The 25,391-nt window shown below is 39.5% G+C and overlaps 1 protein-coding gene across 26 annotated transcripts in view; it reads left to right on the top strand.

The window, feature by feature from the left end:
- The window catches only part of R3HDM2 (R3H domain containing 2), a 165,340-nt gene that overhangs the window by 91,937 nt on the left and 48,012 nt on the right, over window positions 1-25,391 (top strand). The window contains exon 1 of one of the 26 annotated variants that reach the window (XM_013046144.2): window positions 13,180-13,263. The exons of the other annotated variants lie outside the window; for them this stretch is intronic. The gene's annotated coding sequence lies outside the window, so the exon portion shown is untranslated. Of the gene's footprint in view, window positions 1-13,179; window positions 13,264-25,391 lie in introns of those variants that run through there. 26 annotated transcript variants of the gene reach the window in all.

Genomic DNA, 25,391 nt, shown 5'->3' with positions numbered 1-25,391 from the left:
TGTCTGTTCCCAGATGGGAAGGGGTCTTGAAAACTATTTGTCTATTTTTACTTTCATTTCTTAGATTTTGCTTTGTGAATTTTGAAGCTCTGTTGTTAGGGGTATAGATGTTTAGAACTGTCCTCTTGGTGAAGTTGCCCCTTTTATCATCATCTCACATTGTTCTTTATCCCTGGTAATTTCTTTGCCCTGACGTCTACTTTGTCTAATATTAATATAGCCATTCTGGCTTTTTTGGGTGACTGTACAGTGTATCATTTTTAACCTTTTAAAATGTAAATTAGTAAGGGCACCTGGGTGGCTCAGTTGGTTAAGTGACTCTTGGTTTCAGCTCAGGTCATGAACTCAGGGTTGTGAGATCAAACCCCTGCATGGGGCTCCATGCTCAGTATGAAGTCTGCTTCAGATTCTCTCCCTCTCCCTCCCTCATTCATGCTCTGTCTCTCTCTCAAATAAATAAATAAAATCTTTAAAAAAATTATATTAATAAACTTTATTTTTTAGAGCAGTTTTACATTTATAGAAAAGTTGAGCAGAAAATGCAGAGTTCCCATATACCATCCTCCCCCAAAACACACACAGTTTCTCTCAGTGTTTTGTGTTACTGTAGTATATGTGTTAAAATTGATGAACCAGGGGACACCTGGGTAGCTCACTGGTCAAGCATCTACCTTTGGCTTTGGTCCTGATGGTCCTGGGATCGAGCCTCACTTTGGGCTCCCTGCTTAGTGGGGAGCCCGTTTCTTCCTCTCCTCTCTCACTATCTCTGTCACTGTCTCTTTCTCTCTCAAAGGAATAAATCTTTTAAAAAATTGATGAACCACTATTGACACTTTATTATTAAGTAAACTCTATTATTTATATTAGATTTCACTCTTTGTATTACATAGCTCTGTGGGTTTTTTTTTTTTTAAGATTTTATTTATTTGAAAGAGAGCAAGGGAGAGAAAGCACAAGTGGGGGGAAGGGCAGAGGGAGAGGCAGAAGCAGACTCCCTGCTGAGTGGGAAACCTACTGTGGGGTTCCATCCCAGGACCCTGGGATCATGACCAGAACTAAGGCAAATGCCTATCTGACTGAGCCACCCACGCACCCCTCTACAATATTAATGTGTAAAGTCATGTATCCACTATTAAAGTACCATATTAAGTAGTTTATTCTGTTTGCCTTCAACCTTCCTAAGTATAAATCATTATATTTAAAGTTTCTAATATATTTGAGCAACTTTTTTTGGTAAGATTTTGTTTATTTGAGAGAGAGGGAAAGATTGCATGTGCATGAGCATGGGGGCAGGAGGGCCAGAGGGGAAAGGGAGAGACAGGGTCCCTGATGAGCAGGGAGCCAGAGCTGGGCTTGATCCCAGGACCGTCATTTCATGACCTGAGCCAAAGGCGGATGCCTAACCAACTGAGCCACCCCAGGCACTCTTCAACAACCTGTCTTTTAATTGGCATTGTTAGACCATTTACATTATATGTTATTATTGATATGTTTAGTGTTAAGTCCTACCATCTTATTCTTTTTTCCTTTGTTCTTCCTATTTTTAATTCTGTAACAATATCCTTTTCCTGCCTTTTGAGACATTTGAACATTTTGTGATAGTCTATTTTAATTATTTAATTTTATCTATTAGGTTTTGACTATACATTTTTATGTAGATTTTATTGGCTGCTCTAGGAATCTCTTGTTTTGTTTTGTTTTTTTGTCAATATACACACCTAGCTTTTAGTGGTCTACTTAGAATTAATACTTTGCCATTTTAGGTAGAATGTTGAAACCTTCCCACCATATAGGTTTCTGCCGTATTCCCCTTAATATTGTAGTTGTCTTATCTATTACATTTATCGACACATAGTGAAAATTCCATTTGATCATCTTGCAATTTTTGTTTGCAAACATCAAACATTTCAAAGAACTCAAGAGGAGGAGAATAACCTATTATATGTAACCAGATATTTAGCATTTATATTTTTCGTTCTTTGTTCCTGGTGTTCCAAGATTAGTTGTATTATTTTCCATCTTTCTCAAGAACTTTTTTGGCCATTCTTTTAGAATAGGTCTGGTAGCAGTAAATTCTCTTGGCTTTCCTTTATCTGAGAATGTTTATGTCCTCTTCATCCTCAAGGATATTTCCCCTGGATATAGAAACCTGTATTTCCTTTCAGCGCTTTAAAATGCTGTTTTATTTCCTTCTTGCCCCTTTCTGATGAGAACTATAGAGGCATTCAGATCATTTTTTCCTTAATAGGTAATAACATCATTTTTCCCTGGTTGCTTTCAATATTTATTTTTTTTACTTTGTCTTTAGTTTTTAGCTTGAGATTATTGTGAATCCAGGAGTAGACTTTCGTTTTATCCTTTTGGGGGATTGCTGAGCTTCCTGACTCTATATATTTATGTCTTTTGTCAAATTTATGACTTTTTAACCATTATTTCTTCAAATATTACACCAGACTCTTGCTTCTCTCCTTTTGGGACACCGATGGCCCAAATATTAGACATTTTGGTATTGCCCTACAGATCATTGATAATCTGTTCTTTTTTCCTCAAGTCTTTTTTCTCTCTGTTGTTCAGATTTGATGTTGATTCCTGTTTGATATTGCTATTAAGATTTGACCTGTCTTCAGGGCACCTGGGTGGATCAGTGGGTTGACCTCTGCCTTAGGTGCAGATCATGGTCTCAGGGTCCTGGGATCAAGGCCCAAGTTGGGCTCTCTGCTCAGTGGGGAGCCTGCTTCCCGCTCTCTATCTCTACCTGCCTCTCTGCCTACTTGTGATCTCTATCAAATAAATAAATAAAATCTTAAAAAAAAAAAAATTGACCTGTCTTCAAATTTATCTGTCTTCAGTTTGAATTTGAGCTGTCTGAAAATTAACTGGATTCTTCTGTCGTTTCTGTTCTGCTGTTGAACCCATGAACTGAGTATGTATATTTTGGTTGTTAATATTTTTCAGTTCTAAAATTTCCTTTTGGTTCTTCTTTATATCCTCTATTTTTTCTTAAAATATTCTATCTTCCTATTGGTTTCAGGAATATTTCCCTAAATAAAAGAAATTTCATTATTTTTTTTAAGATTCCTATTGGTTTCAGGATTATTTCCCTAAATAAAAGAAATGTCATTATATTTTTTTAAGATTTTATTTGACAGACAGCGAGAGGTGGAGTATAATTGAGGGTGAGGAGAGGGAGAAGCAGGCTTCCTGCTGAGTAGGGAGTCCAGTGCAAGGCTTGATCCCAGGGTCCTGGGATCATGACCTGAGCCAAAGGCAGATGCTTAATGACTGAGCCACCCAGGTGCCCAGGAAGGTTATTGTTTTAATCATGGATACGGATATTAGGTCAGTCTAGGCATTTATCATGCTTAAACGTAATTCCAAGTGACAGATTATCTTTCTACCTCCACGGAAGTCTTTTTGAGTACCTTTTTTTAAGTATAGTTGACACACAGTGTTATATTAGTTGCAGGTGTACAACATAGTGATTAGACAAATCTACACATTATACTGTGCTGTTGGAGCATTTTAATAATAGCTGTTTTAATAGCTGTCAGATTTCCTATATCTGTGTTATCTCAATGTTGTATCTGGTCATCTCTTTTCCTATGCAAATTGAAATTATCTTGTTTTGTTTTTTTGGTTTTTTTTGTATGCCAAGAAATTTTTAGATTATATTTTCGAAATTATGAATATTATGTTAAAGGATCTGGGTCTGATTTAAATGTCATGGTGAACATTGACTCTTATTTTAGCAGGCATTTGACCTGGTTAGGTTCAGCTTGCAAGTTCTGGCCAGCCTTTAGTGGATGGTGATTCCAAAGTCATTTGAGTTTTCTAAGCATTTGCAGTGCTATTTAGATTTTTTGGCAGGTACACCACCCAGTAACCCAACTGGGACTTGACAGGTGGTTATTTCATAGTTCAGAGTGGCTTTATTAAGAGATACAAGGAGATACATGCTGAATTATTATATGTGAAGGATCATTATGAGAACATCTCAAATAGCCCTGAAAAGAATTTACACACATGGGTGCATGCACACATACATACTAAATCCGAATATGAATCTAGTTGGCTGTTGTACTGTTCTTGCAAAATCTCTGTATGTTAGAAATTTCTCAAAAATTTGGAAGCAAAAAAGAAATAAAGGTCAGAAACATAACATTCCTCTGCTTAAGAACTCCCACTGGACTCTCATCTCAAGTGAGATTGCCTCTCTAAATGGAAGAGCCAGATTCCTGTCAGTGGTCTCTTTGGCCCTTTAGGATCAGCTTTTTACCCCTCTAGTCACTTCTCATCTCATTCAAAGTAAAAGCCAGACCCTTTCTTTTTTCCTTCTGTATGATCCTTAATGAATCTCTCTCATACTCCTAGAGTTTATCATAATGTTTGGCCCATAGTAAGAAGACAAGCTCACAATGAATATGAATATGAATGAACCTGTCTTTGTGACAGGTTTTATCATTTTCCTCAGGATGCCTGAACCCCTACCCATGTATTGTTTTGTACTACTGAAGAACTTGTGCCACTTATAATGTCCATTAGTTCCTGTGGCAATGTAAATTATTACTACCTTTCCTTGGGCTTTTAAAAATCAGGACCTGGGACGCCTGGGTGGCTCAGTTGGTTAAGCAGCTGCCTTCGGCTCAGGTCATGATCCCAGCGTCCTGGGATTGAGTCCCACATTGGGCTCCTTGCTCAGCAGGGAGCCTGCTTCTCCCTCTGCCTCTACCTGCCATTCCGTCTGCCTGTGCTCGCTCTCTCCCTCTCTCTCTCTGACAAATAAATAAAATCTTTAAAAAATTAAAAAATAAAATAAAAAATAAAAATCAGGACCTGAGGTCACTTATTTGTCTTCTGTCTGCGAGTCATGCAAATTTTTTTCTTTTTAAAGATTTTTATTTATTTATTTTAGAGAAGGAGAGAGAGTGCTGGTGAGGGGAGGGACAGAGGAAGAGGGACAAGAGGGACAAGCACAGAACCTGAGCTGGAGAGTGGCTTCACCCCAGGACCCTGAGTTCATGACCCTGAATTCATGACCTGAGCCAAAGACAAGAATCATGCTTAACTGATTGAGCCATCTAGGTGCCCCAGACCCTGCATATTTTTAAGAACTGGGTGGCTCAGCTCAGGTCATGATCCCAGGGTCCTGGGATCGAGCCCTGCATTGGGCTCTCTGCTCAGCGATGAGCCTGCTTCCCTTCCTCTCTCTGCCTGCCTCTCTGCCTACTTGTGATCTCTGCCTGTCAAATAAATACATAAAATCTTTAAAAAAAAAAAGAACTATTACTCTTCCTCCTGTTGTTTTTTGTACTCTTTCTTTTTTAAAAATCTATTTATCCTCATCCACATACTTACACTCTTTTCTTGTCCTTTTTTATCAATTTTATCAGTAAGAAGCCTTCATAGTTTCCCAATTCCCCCATTTTATAGCCAGAGTCTCTTCCCCATCCTTTTGGGACACACATGGAAGGAGGAACAGACAGCTACTAGTATTCTGGGTTGCCCACCTTCTTCCTCCAAGTGAAAAATGATTGCACTAAATATAGCTCACTGGAAAGAAAATTCTGTTTCTAGGTTTGGTCCTAATTTCTGAAGTCTAGCCTAGTAGCATTTAAGCAAAGATCATTCTTCTGTCCTCGGTTATTTCACAGGTGAGAAAAAGGCAAAGTAGATTTAAAAGTGAACTTTTAACTCCATACATATCTGCAACTCATTATTTTCTTATTTAATAAGCCCTTATTTTGGCATCTCTGTGTATGCAGCAGAAAGGAACTGCTGCTGTATCTTTAAAAGCTATCCTCAGAGCAGTGTGGGGGCAGGCATGTCACTGAAGTGCTTGAATGAGAACGCAAAGAGGAGTTGGGAGGGGGTGCTCTTGCAGCCTGTGTGTGTGTGTGTGTGTGTGTGTGAGAGAGAGAGAGAGAGAGAGAGAGACTGTTGGCAGAGCTCTAGGTGACATCTCTCTGAACAGCTGGGCCGTGGTCTGCTTCAGAGCTGCTTGTCAGAGCAATTAGCCTGCTGGAGACGCAGCAGCAAGGATCAGTAGCATTTCATTCAAGGGTGAAGGGGGTGGGAGGGGACCGTGGGTGGGGGAAGAGGCACAGGTTTCCCAGAAGGAATTTCTTCCTGCAAAATTCCGGCAGAACAGATTCTTACAATGAGGTCTCCATTAAAAATGTGAGCTTGCTGTTGGTTTAAGTGCAGATCCATCTGGGGTGAGTTTTGGATAATTTTCTTTCTTTATATAAATAGTCCTTGAACTCCATAGACTGGGTAAGGAAGAAGCTAGAAAAATAGATCCCTTTTTTATCTTGGCCAATTTAACTGTATAATACACAGTAGGAAAATTACAGAGTTATCAAATGTTGTTTTGTGGGCATTTTCATTTGCTGATTTTTACCTTTAAAATGTTTTAAAAATTAGGTTTGCTAGAACTTTTATTGTATTCAGATTCTACCTCTTCCATAGCTATTTCAAGTGATGCTTCATTCAGATTTAGCTTATGAGAATAGTGGTGATTTCTGTTCCTTTGGTGATGCTGTTGACGCACATTGCAGGAAGCAGGGAATCCCCTATAAATATCCTTCACTGTGTCATTCCACAGCTATCCACACCCGGCTGGTGAATATGTCTCTGTGTCCTGTGTCTTTATGTAACTGCCCCCTAGTCTTTAACTGTGATGATAAGAAATATGTCGCCTTTGCTGTGTCTGGGAAGCTTTTTTAAATTATGAACGTCTTAGGAAAATTTGTTCAGCTTTTTTACTGAAACACACTTTTTGACATATTGAGCTTTATTGTAAGAATTTCCTGTGGATTTACTGCTGCTTATTTTGGATTACTTATTTGTTTCTTGTAATTGGCTTTTGTTTGCTGACCTTGGTATCTAAAGAGTGCAGGGATGGGATTCCCTCTGCCTCCAGTGACGTAGTGATTTTGTTTGCAGTCTTTTTTCTTCCGAGAGGGAGGGGACAGAGAGAAGGAAGAAGAAAATCCATCTGAAGCGGTGCGTTCTCTCCCATCTATGCCTTAATGATAACTGGGTTCCATTGAACAGAGCAGAAGCCAAAGTGGGATGTTGTTAATGATAGCGATGCTATTTTGTTTGTTTCTTTTTAGAATAGGTTGGGGCCAGAGCTGACTGCTGAAGCACAGTGCCTGAATTAACCCTGTATGTCTTGCTGCTTATGAATTTTACCTAATTGCTTTTTCTAAATATGGAAAGAGAAGGTGCTCACGAGCAGGTTTCTGGAACCTAGCATCCACGGGTAATTCTAGGTTGAGCTTTGGAATTTGGAATTATTTCTACCTTATTTGCACTGGTCCTGAGCAGGCAGTTTGTATGCTGTTTCTCAGACCTCAAAAATAGGTAGTTAGGTGAAATTCCTTGCCACTGTAGACTAAAACTCTCATTTTGAGTGTATGACGCTAGAGCAAAGCTTTAGGAAGAAATTGTTAGATACCCTCTTGGGTGTGAACCTAACTTACCCTTTCCTGGATTAAGTAAGTATATGGGCTTCCAGTTCTTTTTTATGCAACTCCATTTAATACCACTGATCTCTGGAGGGCTGCCTGCAGAGGTCAGTGTGAAAAATTCAGTAGACTAGAGCCTAGGAAAATTTGAGGTTTTTGCCTGTCTGTGGATGTGTTTGGCTAGCATATGTGGAAAAGTACCTTTAAGAACTTGCTGGCTTTTCTGCCCTGACATTCTTTTCTGTTCTGTGCTCTCAGTTATTCTAAGTTCTGTGTGTGAAGTGAAAAGAATATTATCTGCCAGACTCAGATTCCAGTCCTATTTTTTATAGTAGTTCAATATATCAATATTATCAATTTATTACAGACAAAAATATTTCAAACTAACAAAATTACAATTTTATTTGGAGAGAAGTTGGAGGAGGAAAAGGAAGATAATCCTAGGGTAAACTGAGAGCATTCCAGAAGAATAACTTATTTTGAAACTTGCCAGAGACTGGAGCTATAAGGGTTAAGAGAAATTCCATCACATCCTTATATCTCAGTATTGCAGCAAATATGTGGACAGTTTCTTGTTAGCTTTTCAGGAAACCCCTGTGGTGGACAGCCCTTATTAATCGTTGCTGGGAGACTGCTCTGACGTCATTGGGAGCAGTTCCCTGTCTACAGTGAGGACAGGAATAGCCATAGAGGGGGAAGAAAACTGCTGTGAAATTAAAAGATGACGGTTTTAACTTGGTTTTCATTCCATTTGGGAGTGGGTGGGATCGACCTAAGTCTTTCTTAAATGTTTCAGTCATTAGCAGTGGAAAAATTACTAAGAGGTCTTTTTTATTTCAATTGAAAGTGCCTTCTTTTTTCATCTTTGTTTTTTAACTGTCAAGGTTTTGGAAAAGGTCAAGGCAAGAAAAGCTGTTGAAAGGTGTTGGAGAAGTAAGATTTCAGTTTCTTATCCTTCTTAATTTAATTTTTTTTTTTAAAGGGGGAGGAAAAGGACAAGAACTGCTTTTGCAAAAGGTGTTTACCATCACCCTATTTGGGATAATTTAAAATGTGATATATGTTCAAAGAATTTTCTGGCAAAATTGCTTGAGACAATTTCTGTGCCTGAAACTTTTTAAAAAAGATTTATTTGTTTATTTATTTGAGAGAGAGAGAGAATGAGCTAGGGGAGGGGCAGGGGCAGAGGCCGAGGGAGAAGCAGACTCCCTGCTGAGTAGGGGGATGGACCCAGGGCTTGATCCCAAGGTCCTGGGATCAGGACCTGAGCGGAAGGCAGACACTTAACTGTCTGAGCCACCCACATGCTCCTGTGCCTTAAGTTCTATACCTACTTCTCTCTGGTGTTCTCTCCTAGCCTACCCACTCCGATTGTCTATAGCCTGTTAGGAGCTTTTTTTTAAGTGTAGTGGCTAAATGCTTGGACTCTGGATTTAGACTGCCTGAACTCAAATCCCAGCTATGCCAATTGCTGGTTCTCTGACATCGGGCAAATTACTTAACCTCTCCATTTCTTCATGTGTAAAATATATGAAATGAAGGTAACAATGGTATCCACCTCCTAGAGTTGTTTGAGAACTAAAAGAATTAATGCATGTAAAGCCTTTAAGATAGTTCCTGGTCCTCTTAAAGGCTTACTTAGCATTAGCCACTATTGTTAATGTTTAGAAACTAAACAGAGTTGGGGTGCCTGGGTGGCTCAGTCAGTTAAGTGTCTGCCTTCAGCTCAGCTCATGATCCCAGGGTCCTGGGATCCAGTCTTGCATTCGGCTCCCTGCTCAGCAGATGGCAGAGAGCCTGCTTCTCCCTTGGCTGCTCCCCCTGCATGTCCTCTCTTTCTCTGTCAAATAAATAAATAAAATCTTAAAAAAATATATTAAACAGTAATTTTTGAGGAAGCCAGAAGTCATTTTAAAGCTATGTAGAATATTGAGTTTTTTAAAAGAATATAAGCATAATCTAAATATTTAAGGTTAAAATTGACACAGTTGATCCTTTTAGAAGTATCTTCTCTGGGCACCTGGGTGGCTTGGTCAGTTAAGCATTTGCTTTCCACTCAGGTCGTGATCCCAGGGTGCTGTGATTGAGACCCATATTGGGCTCCCTGCTCAGTGAAGAGCCTGCTTCTCCCCCTCCCACTCCCCCTGCTTGTGTTCTCTCTTTCCCTGTCTGTCTCTCTGTCAAATAATAAATAAATAAAAATCTTTTAAAAATAAAAATAAATAAAGAAGTATCTTCTTTAATCTGATGCTTATTATTTGAGACCCAATTGGGGAACACATTAAGTCAGATTAATAGCTCTCTTTTTATTTCCTTGGCCATCATTCATCTTTTGACTTCTGTAGATGATGGTTGTTTGTTTTTTTTGTTTGTTTGTTTGTTTTATGTTTTACTTTGTAGCATTGGTTCTGATATACTTTAAAATCTTAGGACACTTGTCTTTATTGTCTACCTCTGAAACTTTGTATCCTCTCCTTTTCTCTCTGAGTTGATGAGGTGGTATTCTTTCTCCACATATTTGTGAGTGTGGGATTTATATGAACCATTATATAGAAAGACTCCTTCATTTCACAAGCTTAAAAAACTCTAGGTGGGGTGCCTGGGTGGCTCAGTGGGTTAAGCCGCTGCCTTCGGCTCAGGTCATGATCTCAGGGTCCTGGGATCGAGTCCCGCATCGGGCTCTCTGCTCAGCAGGGAGCCTGTTTCCCTCTCTCTCTCTCTCTGCCTGCCTCTCTGCCTACTTGTGATCTCTGTCTGTCAAATAAATAAATAAAATCTTTAAAAAAAAAAAAAAAAACTCTAGGTGCCTGGCTGGCTCAGTTGGTAGAACATGTGACTGTTGAACTCGGGGTTGTGAGTTTAAGCCCCATCTTGGACATCGAACTCACTTCAGAAAAAATCTAGGATCTTGGGAGACCTTGGTGGCTTAGTTGTTAAGCATTTGCCTTCGGCTTAGGTCATGATCGCAGATTTCTGGGATCAAGCCCTGCATCGGGCTCCCTACTCATCGGGAAGCCTGCTTCTCCCACTCCCATTTCCCCTGCTTGTGTTCCCTCTCTCGCTGTCTCTCTCTCTCTGTCAAATAAGTAAAATCTTAAAAACAACAACAACAACAACAAAAAACCACTTAAAAAAAAATCTACGATCTTAAATAGACCAAATGTCAAATCACAAATATTGAAGTATTCAATATCTCCATGCCCTTTTATTTTCTTACAGTTTCATATTAAAGACAGAGACACGCAGCAAGAGAGGGAACACAAGCAGGGGGAGAGAGAGAAGCAGGCTTCCCGCTGAACAGGAAGCCTGATGTGGGGCTCCATCCCAGCCCCCTGAGATCATGACCTGAGCTGAAGGCAGACGCTTAATGACTGAGCCACCCACATGCCCCAAGACAGAGAATCTTAAGCAGACTCCACACCCAGCACAGAGCTGACACAGGGCTCCATCTCACAACCCTGTGATCAGAGCTGAAATCAAGTCAGACCCTTAACCAGCTGAGCTACCCAGATGCCCTCTTTCCTCCCTATTAATTTTCTTAGGTCAGTCAGTCTAAAGGAGTACAGCGTATATATCTCTTCTAGTGATATATAAGAAAGGAGAGTTAATATTACTAAAACGGCAGGGCATGAGTTGAATAAAAGTAAGAAGTACACTGCCTGGGTGAATATCTAACTTAAAGTCTAGGCACTGTCATGGGATGTGCTTAAGTGGACATGATGTGTTTCTGAGGGAACAGTTGAAAAATACCATAATTAGGTAGTGTGGCTCTCCTTTTTTCTATTTACTGGGGTGAACTAAGGGAGAAATTTTTTTATCTCCAAAACTCTTAAATGTTGATGAGAAATATGAATAAAGATCTAAGTTCAAAGATACGCATCACAACATTATTTTGTTGTAAAAATTAACAGCTTCCCTGGGGGCGCCTGGGCCGCTCAGTGAGTTAAAGCCTTTGTCTTTAGCTCAGGGATCTCAGGGTCCTGGGATCAAGCCCCACATCAGGCTCTCTGCTTGGCGAGGAGCCTGCTTCCCTTCCTCTCTCTCTGCCTTGCCTCTCTGCCTACTTGTAATCTCTGTCTGTCAAACAAATAAATAAAATCTTCAAAAAAAATTTTTTTTCAAAAATAATTTAACCACTTACTAACTATACAATAATAAGGAAATAGTTAAAAATTATGGTACATGTGGGGTTCCTGGTTGGCTTAATCAGTAGAACATGCCACTCTTAATCTTGGGGTTGTGAGTTCAAGCCCCACTTTGGGTATAGAGATTACTTAAAAATAATTTTTTTTAAAGATTTTATTTATTTGACAGAGAGAAACACAGTGAGAGAGGGAACACAAGCAGGGGGAGAGGGAATAACAGGCTTCCTGCCAAACAGAGAGCCTGATGTGGGGCTCAATCCCAGTACCATGGGATCATGACCCGAGCTGCAGACACTTAATGACTGAGCCACTCAGGTGCCCCTTAAAAATAAAATCTTAAAAAAAAAAATTATGGTACATGTATGTAGTAGAATATTAGATAGCTATTAAAGTGACTGGTAAAAGTAATAATGGAGAAAATGGCCACAGGTTTTTTTTTTTTTTTAAATCACATTTTAGTAGTAGAAAAAACATGGTATAAAGATGTTCTGTATATAATGTATACTACATAAAAATTATTAGGTATGGAAATAACATGCAATGTGGATACAAATTCCATAGAAATATGGAAACAGAATTTAGAAAAATTTATCTGAAAACACTATTGTTAATCGCAGTTATCTCTTAGTTATGGATTATGGCTCATTTTTCTTTTCTTTTGTGTGTATGTGTTTTCTGTAAGTATAAAGAAGCCTATCAAGGACCTTTTCTGGTCTTGTTAACAAGGATGAAGGGGATGCCTAGCTGGCTCATTCAGTTAAGCATCTGCCTTTGGCCCAGTTCATGATCTTAGGGTCCTGGGATCAAGCCCCACATCAGGCCCCGTGCTTAGCAGGGAGCCTGCTTCTCTGCCCACTGCTCTCCCTCCTTGTGCTCTTTCTCTCTGACAGATAAATAAATAAAATCTTTAAAAACAAAAGAAAAAGAGTGAAAAAAATTTTAATCCTCTATTTGAAGGCAGATTTTCAGAATATATTAAAGTGAAGATAAGTGTGGTAAATTCTATAAATTCTTGAGTATGGTGTTTGGAATACAGTAGGCGTGTAATAAATGAGAGCAGCTGTGGCTGTAGTTGGTACTTGAGGAAGATGACCTCCTCTGACCAGAGCCCAGGGTGGGTATCCTGAGAAAATAGCCTATTCAGGCAACTTCCTGTGCTTCTTGGGTCAGTAAATATGCTGTGTTTCTATATGTACTGGCCCAGGATCTCAAAAAAAGGCGGCGGGCAGGGTCGGGGCGGGGGTTGCTGCACTGTAGGACCAGAGCAAAATGTTTGGGTTTTCTGCTATGAAGGTATAAAGGAAATTGATGTAGAGAGTGGCCTAGGAGTGATTTCCCCTCTCCCCCCACAGTGACTTTTTTTTTTTTTAGTTTTGATATTATTTATGATTCCCACTACAAGTTACATTTTACCTTTTTTCTGGGTTGTCTCCTTAACAACCTTCATTCTCCTTAATATCTCCTTAATTCTTGGGAAATTTGAAACCGTGTAACAGGGAGCATTTTCTCTGTTCTAGGAATTTCTGGAACTCTGTCTATTGCTTCTCATGTTAGTCTGCTCTTACGGGTCCCTTGGAACTCAGTGCTGACAAAAGAGATGTAGACTTCCATCTACTTTGGACTTATTTGGGACCTGAGATGTGCATGTAAGAAACTGTATTCAGCATATGAAAAACATACTGGAAATAGACATGTGGGTGGCTGTTTTTAGTGAGCATTAGTGTCAGATCTTAACATCTGAATGTTCTTCATAAGCTATACTTCTTAATAGTAAGTGCCTTGTATAATAAATACATGTTCTAGTAAATAGTCCTAGAAAGAATGATTGTAGTTTCTTACCATGGCTTTTGTGTCTGAAACGATGTTCTCTTCTACAATGCAGGAAAATGTGAATGTACTTAATGCTACTACTGAACTGTATTCTTAAAAATGAATAAAATGGTAATTTTTATATTATGTCTGTTTAGCACAATTAAAACAAAACAGAAATGAGCCAGATGCAAATGTACAGTTTCCAAGCTAATTTTGACCCTGACCATTCAGATTCTGTCTGCTTCTTAGCATTCACTTACCATCATGTGCCACAAGGTGGGGACCAAAGTTTCTTGTTGCATCCAAAGATATTATATCAGTTATTGGCGAAAACCATGCCAGGGAAGCAGGATACCTTGTAATATGTCAGGTGGATTTTAGAATGTCAGTGAGTATCACTGGGGAGAATGATGGGTTGTTTCATTCTAGTTTCCTTGTCTAGTTTGTAATTATCTTGTTTCCTCTTTGCTTCAAGAAGGTCTACAGCTGAGGGAGAAGGAATGGGGGCATATGGTATGTGAAGAGCAAATATATTATTTCCTCATTTGGACATGGCAGTTTTTTCCTAAGCATAGTGAGGGTGCTGGGGAGGGGAATGTAGAGAAGACAGACTTAGAATTCGAAGGACATATAACTGTGGTTTGCAAGATACGGAGAATAAGAACCTGAGATCTGTGAGTTTTGAGGCTTATTTTAACAGTTCAAAAAAAAATTGTGGGAAAAGGTTAGCTGTCTTAAATTAAAGCTTTTTGCTCTCCCTGTATATTGTGGCATGGGAAGCTTCAATACCATAACTTAAGCGGGGAAGGCAACACTCCCTAATTACTAATCCTCAATTTATATTGGTGTTGGTTTTTCACAATTCAAGCGTTCCCGAATTTCTCTACTGAAATTAAACAGGGTCAAATCTCTGGAGTTTTGGGGATCCCTTGTTATTTGCATAGATTCATTGTCATTGCTATCCACTCTTTCTCCCCAGTATTCATTTTTAGTATATCAGAGTGGCAGGATTTCTTATTTGTCTGTAGAGACTATTTTTTGACAGTATTTGCAGCAGTTTCTGTGAGAAATGCATTATTTAAAAAAAAAGAAGAAGGAGGAGGAGGAGGAGGACAGAAAAGGCAGAGGGAATCTTGTCTTGTAGCTCTTAGTGATAGAGCCTGTTGCCATGGAGTCCTGGATCAGATTGGCTGACCTGGGGCCAATGAGCAGATAGAACATATACATATCATCATATAACCTTGCAGAATTCATTTACTCAATGATATGCGACAGTAATACCATAACGCTATTTAAAGCTGTGAAATAAAATGTTTTAAGAATGGTATAAGATGTTTTCTCTTTCAAAAATTTGCAGTTTAATATAAACACTGTAATGATACATCATCTTCTTAATGTGATTTGATTGGAAGAAGATATGGTGGGAAACACCTATCACCTGTTTGTGAATCAGGCTGCTGGGATAGTCAGTTGAGCTTATGCCAAACTCTGGCCTTATAGACCAGAAGAGATTTGTCATTATATCTAGGTGCCTTACTTATTTTGGTAACTTTAAATCTGAGTCAGAAATTGGCACCTTGTGTCTGACTTGTTTTTCTTGTTTCTCTTCCACTCTAACTCCATTTGTCTGGTGTTAGAAAATAAGCTGGAGGGGCACCTGGGTGGCTCAGTGGGTTAAAGCCTCTGCCTTCGGCTCAGGTCATGATCCCAGAGTCCTGGGATCGAGCCCCACATCGGGCTCTCTGCCCAGCAGGGAGACTGCTTCCTTTCCTCTCTCTCTGCCTGCCTCTCAGCCTACTTGTGATCTCTGTCTGTCAAATAAATTAATTAATTAATTAAATATTTTTTAAAAAGAAGAAGAAAGAAAATAAGCTGGAGGTTTCATCTGTGTTTTCCATTTTCACTTTCCTAGCCTGTTCATATTTATTAGGGTAGGTCTGGGAAATTTCACTCAGCTCAGTGTTAGTTCTTTGTCATCGGAGATCATGGCATGTATTTTCTCCTGTACTTATTGCTTTAGAGATTGAGAATGAGTCATTCATACCAAGAAACCTACCCCCCTAGATTTTTGTAAGTGAAATCAAGAGTATTATGTTTCTCTTCTTATATTTTATATCATAGATAGAAATTATGGTGGGTCTTGTTCTCCTTTTTCCAGTGCTCCCATACTTGACTATTTACAGATTTGAAGGACTGAAAGAGACCTCAAGAAGTCCATGAATTTGTTCTCCCCTTTTGAAGTATTTGCATCTCTATGAGTGAGATGTGAACTTTTCATTATACCATCACTTTCTGTCTCAGAGGAAGAAAACCATCAGATTTATCTGTTAAGCAAAGAAAAGCAAAAGTCTGTTTGGAATCTAATTAAATAACTTTTTGTTAGGGGAGGCCTTGGAGTAGGATAGGAAGTATTAGGGGTTTTATAATTTTAGTTATTATGACCAGAGGAAGGCTTACTGAGATAGCATTTCAGTAAAGACTTGAAGAGACGAAGTAAGCATGCTGTTATCTGGAAAATGATTGCTCTGGGCAGAAGGAGGGAACAGCAAAAATAATCACTATAAAGTGGGCTTAGAGCATAGCGGGGAGCCAGTATGACTGGACCTGCAATAGTGGGGGTTGGGGGCGGCATAATAAGAGATAGGATCAGAGGGCAAACTGGTATTGAGATTATTTAAGTTTTGTAGGTCATTTTAAGAACTTCGGCTTTTGCTCTGATTGAGATGGGAGCCATTGGATGGTTTTGAGCAAATGTGTAACATGATCTGAAGATGTTTTTTCACAGTCACTGTGGCTACCATGTTTAGAAAATACTGGAGGGAAGCGAGGTTGGAAGCCAGAAACTAGTTAGTAGCTTATTATATCATTCCACCAAGAAAGATGGCGGCTTGGATTAAGGTGGTAGCAGTGGAAGTGTGGGAAATCATCAGATTTTTGATGTACTTTGAAATTAGAGTGAATGAGTTTTGCCTTCTGATCACTTTGATCTTCAGTTTATTCTTCCATAAAAAAGGAACGATAATACCTACTTTGTGTCTAACTCTGTGCACACAACAGAGTGAGTAGTTCTAGAAGTAATTCTAGAAGTGAGGGCTCCTTAGGATCTGAACCATCAAATATTAGGTATTCTTTACACATCTGACCAGCCATCGTGGGTAACAGAATCTGAAGACCTTGTCACTCTTCAGTGATTGATCTCTTGCCTTGGGCCTGTGCTTACAGCTATAATAAACATTGGAATTCTTTCTTTTGGAAGAAGCATTTACCTGAATTGACTTAAAAAAAAAAAAAAAAAAACCTTGGGGCGCCTGGGTGGCTCAGTTGGTTGGACGACTGCCTTCGGCTCGGGTCATGATCCCGGAGTCCCGGGATCGAGTCCCGCATCAGGCTCCCAGCTCCACGGGGAGTCTGCTTCTCCCTCTGACCTTCTCCTCGCTCATGCTCTCTCTCACTGTCTCTCTCTCAAATAAATAAATAAATAAATTTTAAAAACCCAGATAATTCTTAAAATACCAAAGTACTAAGAAAAAGTAGAAGCTAACAGGAAGGGGTAAATAAAATTCTCTTTTCTATTTCTTGTAGTCTTTTACTGTCCGCTTATCATTGAAATAGGTAAGAGTCTCACCTATGCAGGATAACATGGCTTCTACACTGATTGGGAAAAGGGTATATATAAGATACCAATTCTGAATGGAAATGTGTTCATTCATAAGAGAAAAACAGTACCAGTGAGCAGCAAGGGAAAGGGGTCTCTCAGTCATTGTTCTTTCCCTTCTTACTGTGGAATGACATTTTCTGAGCATCTACTGTGTGCAAGCACATTGCACTTGTTATCTCACATGTTTTTTCAGTGACTCCGTAAGGTGTGTCTGATGCCTGCTCTTACAAATGAGGAGGCCCAGGCTTAGTTACCTGATTGCTAAGTTGTAGAAACCAGACTCTTCTAGCCAAATTCACATCAAATTACAGAGTTCATAAAATTTATCCACTACAACATGCTTGCTGCCTTCTATACTCTGGAGCTTGAATGTTCTTTATTTTGATGGGTGCTACCCCTAACTCACCCTATTACTATGTTCAGTCTTTTCCTTATAGCAGAGGTGGTACTAGAGCACAAGGGTGATGCTCTTATATTCTCCATAAAATGCCAACTTTTGGGGTCTCTGGCTGGGTCAGTTGGTAGAGCATGCGACTCTTAATCTTGGGTTTGTGAGTTTGAGCCCCATGTTAAAAAAAAAAACTTAAAAAAAAAATACCAACTTAAAAAAAAAAATACCAACTTTTCTTTATTTTAACTTTTTCTCTCCCAAGTACATATAAGCTCCAGAATGTTGCTGCTTGATTTTTGCTTGTAGGAATTGAGGAATTATTACTGGTTTTATCAGAATTACTTTGTGTCTGTGTATATGTACATGCACACACATGTATCTAGTATCTTAGTTAGGAGTGAAGTGTATTTTTCTCACATTAAGGAAATCTAGAGGTAGTCAGTCTAGTCTGGAACTGCTCTAGTCAAGGATCCAGGTTTCTTTTGTCTGTTTCCTCATGATCGGTGGTTTTCAATCTTAGTATCATCTCACAATCCCAGATGGCTGTTTCTACATTTAAGCCAATAGGAATTAGGGTAAGTAAAGAAGGTCTACCCACTTCCTCTAAGGGTACTTCATAGAGGTTGTATTTACTGCTTGTATTTACTGTATTTATTTCGTAGGGCTGCCATAATAAAATACGACAGACTGGATGGCTTAAGGAACAGAAATTTATTTTCTCAGTTCTGGAGGCTGGAAGTCCAAGATCGAAGTGTTGGCGGATTTGGTTTCTCTAGAAACCTTTCTCCTGGACTTGCAAATGGCTGCCTTCTCACTGTCATCTCACAGTTTTTCCTCTGCCCATGTATTTCTCATGTCTCTTTGTGTGTCTGGATTTCCTCTTCTTATAAAGATATCAGTCAGATTAGATTAGGGCCCCACCCCACTCATTTTAACTTAATCACCTCCTTAAAGATCCCTATCTCAGGATGCCTGGGTGGCTCAGTGGGTTAAAGCCTCTGCCTTTGGCTCAGGTCATGATCCCAGGGTCCTGGGATTGAGCCCCGCATCAGGCTCTCTGCTCCTCAGGGAGCCTGCTTCCTTTCCTCTCCCTCTGCCTGCCTCTCTGCCTACTTGTGATCTCTTTCAAATAAATAAATAAAATCTTAAAAAAAAAAAAGACTCCCATCTCCAAATAATAGTCACATTCTGAGATACAGGAGGTTAGGGATTCAACATGCAAGTTTGGAGGGGGACATAGTTTAATTCCTAACACTACTTCTTATATCTCATGGACTAGAACTTAGTCATGTCCTCGTATTTAGCTACAATGGAGGTTGGGATCCGTGTAGCTTTTTTCCAGGCAGACATATGCCCAACCTAAAACCAGTGGTTCTGCTAAGGAAGAGGTAATTGGATATTGCAGAATAAATAGTGGACTCTCCTTTGCAGCAGAGGCTTAAGGAATAGCGATTCTTAAAGGTCTTTAGTTCCTTTATATGAACTTGGATTCTTCTTTCATTTCTCTAGCAATCTCACATTTCATTTTTTTTTTTAAAGATTTTATTTATTTATTTGACAGAGATCACAAGTAGGCATAGAGGCACAGAGGCAGGCAGAGAGAGAGAGGAGGAAGCAGGCTCCCTGCCAAGCAGAGAGCCCGATGCGGGACTCGATCCCAGGACCCTGAGATCATGACCTGAGCCGAAGGCAGCGGCTTAACCCACTGAGCCACCCAGGCGCCCCTCACATTTCATTTTATATTTTGAAATATTCTTTTAATACTACATTGTTGGCTTAGGTGTCCTCTCTACCTAACAAGCAGTGACATTGACTTCTAAAGTCATCACAGTAGGGCAAGGTAGACTTATCCACATAGCCTTTAAGTTAGTAATAGAAGGCATCCTGAAATGCCATGAACAGTAGCTAAGTTGTAATTTTTTATTCTCTTTGCCAGAATGTCTTCTCTGGATTCAGCTGGGAGCACTTTTGCCAGGGCGTGGGAGAATACAGTATGAACTTTCAAGGTCCTGTGCCTCCCTAAGATTCTGTGATATTTTCTACATAGTGGCATTACTATGATAAAACTAAAGAAAATGGAAGCAACAGAAGGAAAGGCACCCACCCACTGGTGCTCTTTGCTTAAAAGAGGAGGAAATTTGATTTGTTCTGTTTTGCTCACAGAAGTAAAATGGGCATTTTTTGGCCAGAAATGTAGAGAAGCTAATAGAAACTATAATGATGCCCAACATTTTAGTCCATCAATTAAAAGCACCTGTAGTTCTCATTTCAGGACAAGTACAGCCGTAACAGATATTGAACAAAGAAAGAAGGTACATGTCCAGAACATTTTAGTCTTGTTCCTTTCTTTTTTTTTTTTTTTTTTTTTTTTTTAAAAGATTTTATTTATTTATTTATTTGACAGAGAGAAATCACAAGTAGATGGAGAGGCAGGCAGAGAGAGAGAGGGAAGCAGACTCCCTGCTGAGCAGAGAGCCCGATGTGGGCCTCGATCCCAGGACCCCGAGATCATGACCTGAGCCGAAGGCAGCGGCTTAACCCACTGAGCCACCCAGGCGCCCAAGTCTTGTTCCTTTCTTTAGTTTGCCTAAGAAATTGCTCTAGACATCAGCCAACTCCTGTGGCTTTCTTTATACACCAGTAAATCCTTTTGCATTTATAGAGCAGAGTGATTTTCTTAACACTTACCTGATCTAAAAATTGGTAAAATTGTTGTCATTATTGTTATTTTTATTGGCCTAGTACTAGTGAAACCTGTGACTGTTGACTTTTGAAGTCCTTAAAGGACTTAGTAACTGTCACATAACTGTAGCCTTACATGTTCCAGAAGTACTTTACTCTCTAGTCCCCCATATTCTGCTTTCTCTCTTTGAAGAAAAGGGAGTATTGGACCCATGTCTCTTATTTATAACTCAGTAGGGTCTTTTATCATACCTACCCAGGGCGGTTGAGCCAATTACCTCTTCAAGCATGCAGTTATCATACTGTTCTCGGTTTTCGTCCTTTGAGCACTGTAGTGAAAAGAACATGGGATTTTGTAATCAAGAAGACCTGGGTTTGAATTCTACCTCCTTATACATATTGTGTGGCCCTGAACAATTCACTTACTATTTCTTACTGTTAATATTTCATTCAAAAATTGAGATAATTTTTTATACCTTGAGAAGATCAAATAAGATATTCTCTGTAAACTGTAAAAAATCTAAAGTCATGCGGGTGACCCAGATTGAGGAAAAAGATGGGAGAATGTAGAAACCCAATTTTTGAACCCCCAAATTTGTCCACCACCAACACTCTGTAGAGAGACTTCGGTTCTAGGCACCCCTTTCATCCCACACTTCATGCCCCAGAACACTCTTGAATGTCTACCTTGGAACACCTACAACTTTGGCTTTGGGATAGATTCAGCTAGGTTGGAATCCTGCCCTTGCTCCTCTTATATTAACTTGAGAAAGTTATTTAATTCCTCTGAGCTTTAGTTTCTTCCTTTCTTTTTTCTTTTTCTTTTTTTTTTTTTAAGATTTTATTTATTTGTCAGAGGGAGAGAGAGAGAGAACACAAGCAAGGGGAGCAGCAGGCAGAGGGAGAAGCAGGCTTCCCACTGAGCAAGGAGCCCAGTGAGGGACTTGATCCCAGGACCCTGGAATCATGACCTGAGCCTAAGGCAGATGCTTAACTGACTGAGCCACCCAGGCATCCCTGAGCTCAGTTTCTTCATCTGAAAATACCCTGACAAGAGTTTTGTTTGGATTAAATAAAGTAATGTGTAGGAAAAATAAATCAGAGTCAAAGAAAGCATGTAGACTTTGGAATCAGACAACACCAGTGTTCTCATGTGGTTCTGTTATTTAGTAGTGGTATGACCTTGGGCAAGGTGATTAACTTCTCTTGATGATCATGAGTTGAAGTGCAAAAAGCACCAGGTTCATAATTGTGCTCAGTGAACATTAGTGCTTTTTCCTTTTCTCCCAACTCCAGTCAAATGTAGGAATAAATTTGCCCTGCATGAGCGCAGACTTGTTTTGTTTTTACCGTGCCATTTTAACTATAAGGATGTTTTGTCCCCATTGTCTTGACTCCTAAGGGCATTTGTGTGTGTGGTTTGTGTGTGTTTATGTGTGTGTGTATGTTTAAATAACATACAATAAAATGCACAGATCTTAGGCATTCAGTTCATAACTTTTGATAGTTGCATACACCCATGTAACCACATCCCTCAGTAAGACAGAATATTTCCATCACTTGAAGGATCCCTTGTACCCGTATTTTACCCCCATTCCTAAGCAGGCACTTCCTGATTTAAATCGTTGTAGTTTAGTTTTCTGTGTCCATTAACTTCTTGTAAATGGAATTTTTTTTTTTAAAGGAAGTTCTGCTTTCTTTTACCTACCATAAAAGTTTGAGATCCATCCATGTTTTTGTGTATTTCAGTTTATTCCCAGCAAAGTCCCCTAGTCTTTCTGATAATGATCAAATCACTGGTCCCTTCCCAAACCAGTCACAAAAAGTAAACAATTACCATAATTGGTGTACCTAATTAAGGTCCACCACCTCGGGTTCAGAATAGGGTCAGTTTCTCTGATCATGTGTCTTCAGAACAAGGCAAACACCAAAAGTTCTTTCTTTTTTATTGTGGCACAGTGTTCTATGAACATATAGTAATTTGTTTATCTATTCTCTTGAGCCTCTAGATTTTGAACAGTTTAAAATCTATTTTTTCAATTGAGAGTCACTTATTCTTGCTATACAAATTGGCAGAGGAATGGTAAGTTTACAAGAATTTTGCCACAGGGTAGGTCAGAATTTTTGGCCTCTAGCTATTGTCTTCTTGTTTACATTCTGTCTACTTGACCATAGATTAAAAGGGAGAAAATGCCCTTCTGTCTCTGAGTATCCCCTATATAATATATTCTTTTTGGCCTCATGCCTAGAAAGTTGTTTATGAGTTGATGGAAGGATATATAGTTTCACTGTGCTCTGGAAGGTACTTACCTTGGCAGTCAAAAAATTTATGGGGAATATGCAGTTTTCTCCCTGAAAAAATTGCCAGATCTTGGCTCCCATTCATCTTCCCTGTATCATCCTATTTCCTCACTCCATCTCCTTGTCCCCCACTTCTGACAGTCCCCTCTGTGCAGCTTTGAGCCGCTGAGTGTCCTCAGGAGACATTCTGGCTTAAAGTTATACTGTTTGCCTGGACGAAATGTACAATGTGCAGAGAGAGTTTGTAGGGAAGCACGTATCTTGGCTCTCCTGGGATGTTAATGTCTTTGCTTTGTTCTAGTCAAGTTATATATGAAATAGTTCTTTTCTTCTTTTGACTGCCCCAAGCCCTTCATCTCCTCTCTGTACCAAATAAACCATCAAGAGTAGAAATTACTTCTCTGCTTTTAACCCTTTTCTACTAGCTTTATTTTTGCTCCTTAAGACTTTTAAAAAAGTTATTAAATTGTCTTTGTCTTGTCCCTCAGCTGGAACCTTCACTTTTTGCATTGAAAAAATTGCTTCCAGAAATTTTTTGCCATAAGAAAAAGGAGAGACTTCCACATAGGACTGGAAATGAACTTAGTTAAAGTTTATTTTGTAGAACAAAAGAGAGCCTCAGCTCAAGAAATACAATTTTGAGCTCATTGTGTCTTCCAGTGGATCTTGACTCTGAATGGTAACACTCTGACCTCTCTTAACTAGCTGTTGTTAAGTTGAAGGTAGCTTTTTTTTATCCTGAAGCAAAATGGTGAGGAAATAAAACTGTGTGATTTAAAGACCTGCCTTAAGAAGCTGGAAGGGTTTAGAGAAAGGAGGAAGATAAAGTTGTCTCCTGCAAGGGGCTGACTTGGAAGGGAGATTAAGCTTGTTCTTTATGACTTGCACAGAGAACTAAACTGAGGCCAGTGACAGGAAGTAACTGGAAAGGAAGTTTTGCCTCTTTATACTTTCCCCCGAAACAAGGTTTGTATATGGAAGAGATGACTTCCTTCCACTAGATGTATATAAACAGGGTCAAGCCAACAATTTTTCAGAGTTATTGATGATTCAGGAACGTGACTGAGAAGGTCCATGGATATAAAAGGATGAAACTAAATGAGAAAGCTGCTGCATGCCTTTCCAGTTGTGAATTCCATGATTCCGTTGTATCTTTGGTAGACCTTCTGTTTTCTGCCTAGTCTTTGAACATCTTTCCCCTTAATTAGTGGAAGTATTGCATAAAGGTTAATAAAGCAAGTGCTAGAGCCATATTTCCTGGCTTTGAGTCCTGCTCTGCTGTGTACCAGTTGTATGACCTTAAAGTATTTAATTGCTCTGTACTTCAGGTTACTTACCTATAAAATAGTGATGGTAATAAAATATATATCTAATACAATTGATGTAAGATTAAATGAGACACTTAGAACACTTTAGGATCATGCCTGACACAACATAAGCACTCCAAAAATTTTAGCTGATACCATCAATTCTCCCTCGCTCGCTCTCTGTCAGTTCTTTCTACTTATAAAGCTAGGCTTGTCTGTCTGGTCCAGGTAGTCCCTCTCTTCACCTACAGTTTCTGATTATCTCAGGATGCTTCTGGCTAGAAGGAATGGTAAACTCAAATCAAAATAGCTTAAGTGAGGGCACCTGGGTGGCTCGGTGGGTTAAGCCTCTGCCTTCGGCTCAGGTCATGATCTCGGGGTCCTGGGATCTAGTCCCACATCCGGCTCTCTGCTCGGCAGGGAGCCTGCCTCCCTCTCTCTCTGCGTGCCTCTCCATCTACTTGTGATTTCTCTCTGTCAAATAAATAAATAAAATCTTTAAAAAAAAAAATAGCTTAAGTGATAATGGGATTTATGACCTCATGTATCAAGAGGTACAAAGCTAGGAGGATCCAGGCTGACTAATACAGTCTGCCTCATAGCATCAAGGATCTAGACTTATTCTCTCTGCTCCACCATCCTCCTTGAGTTAATAGAATATTGCAATCCAGGCATCATCTGTATACAAGACTACCTTCAGTAAAAGATAACAACCATTTTTTCCCCAGTGGCTTTTTTTTTTTAATAGAATGAATTTCTTTGAAGCTACTCACCTGGCAAAGTCCCCTTGTATTTCACTGGGTTTAATTGAGTCACTTGCCCCTTCCTAAATCAATCACAATTACTGATCTAGCTACTTAGGATCTTAGTGAAGTGTCCTAGTCTCTCTGATAATGATCAAATCATGGTCTCTTCCCAAACCAGTCACAAAAAGGAAACAATTACCATTATTGGTGTACCTAATTAAGGTCCACCTCCTAGGTCTCAGAATAGGGTCACCTTCCCTTAAATGAAGGCAAACACCAGAAGAAAGTCTGGGCTAGATTGGTATGTATGGAAAAGGGGGAAGATTTGGGTAGTGTGCTAGTGTGCTAGTGTACCTTTTCCTCTGCTGTTGCATTTTCCTTGGAGTAAGAATTTTTCCCTTAGTGCTGTGACTGAGAAGCAGTGTTTAGACACTGTGAAGTTAGTCTAGGTATCCAGATAGTTGAGTCTTTTCTGACTTATGTGTGAAAAGGAGCTGCAAAGTTGTTATTCTCATTTGAAGAAATATACCTATTTGGTAATTGAAACCTGGAAAAAGAAGCACCCAGCTGCTTTTCCATAGCACCTTCCCCCCTTTTTAAAATTGAGATATAATTAACATATAGCTAGGTATAAGTTTAAGGTGTACTACATAATGACTTGACATACATATATACTGAAAATGATTCCCACAGGGCCACCTGGGTGGCTCAGTTGGTTGAGTGTCTACCTTCAGTGCAGGTCATGATCCCAGGTACCTGGGATGGAGTGCCGAATTGGGCTCCCTGCTCAGCGGGGAGCCTGCTTTTCCCTCTGCCCGTTGCTTCTCTCTTTGCCCACTGCTTCTCCCTCTGCCTGCTGCTTCTCTCTGTGTGTTCT

Source organism: Mustela putorius, unplaced genomic scaffold (genome assembly GCF_011764305.1).
Source record: "Mustela putorius furo isolate JIRA1106 unplaced genomic scaffold, ASM1176430v1.1 tig00003988_pilon_pilon_pilon, whole genome shotgun sequence".
Lineage (NCBI taxonomy): Eukaryota > Metazoa > Chordata > Mammalia > Carnivora > Mustelidae > Mustela > Mustela putorius.
Note: the sequence above shows the minus strand (reverse complement) of the source record. Positions and strands in the feature narration are given on the sequence as shown.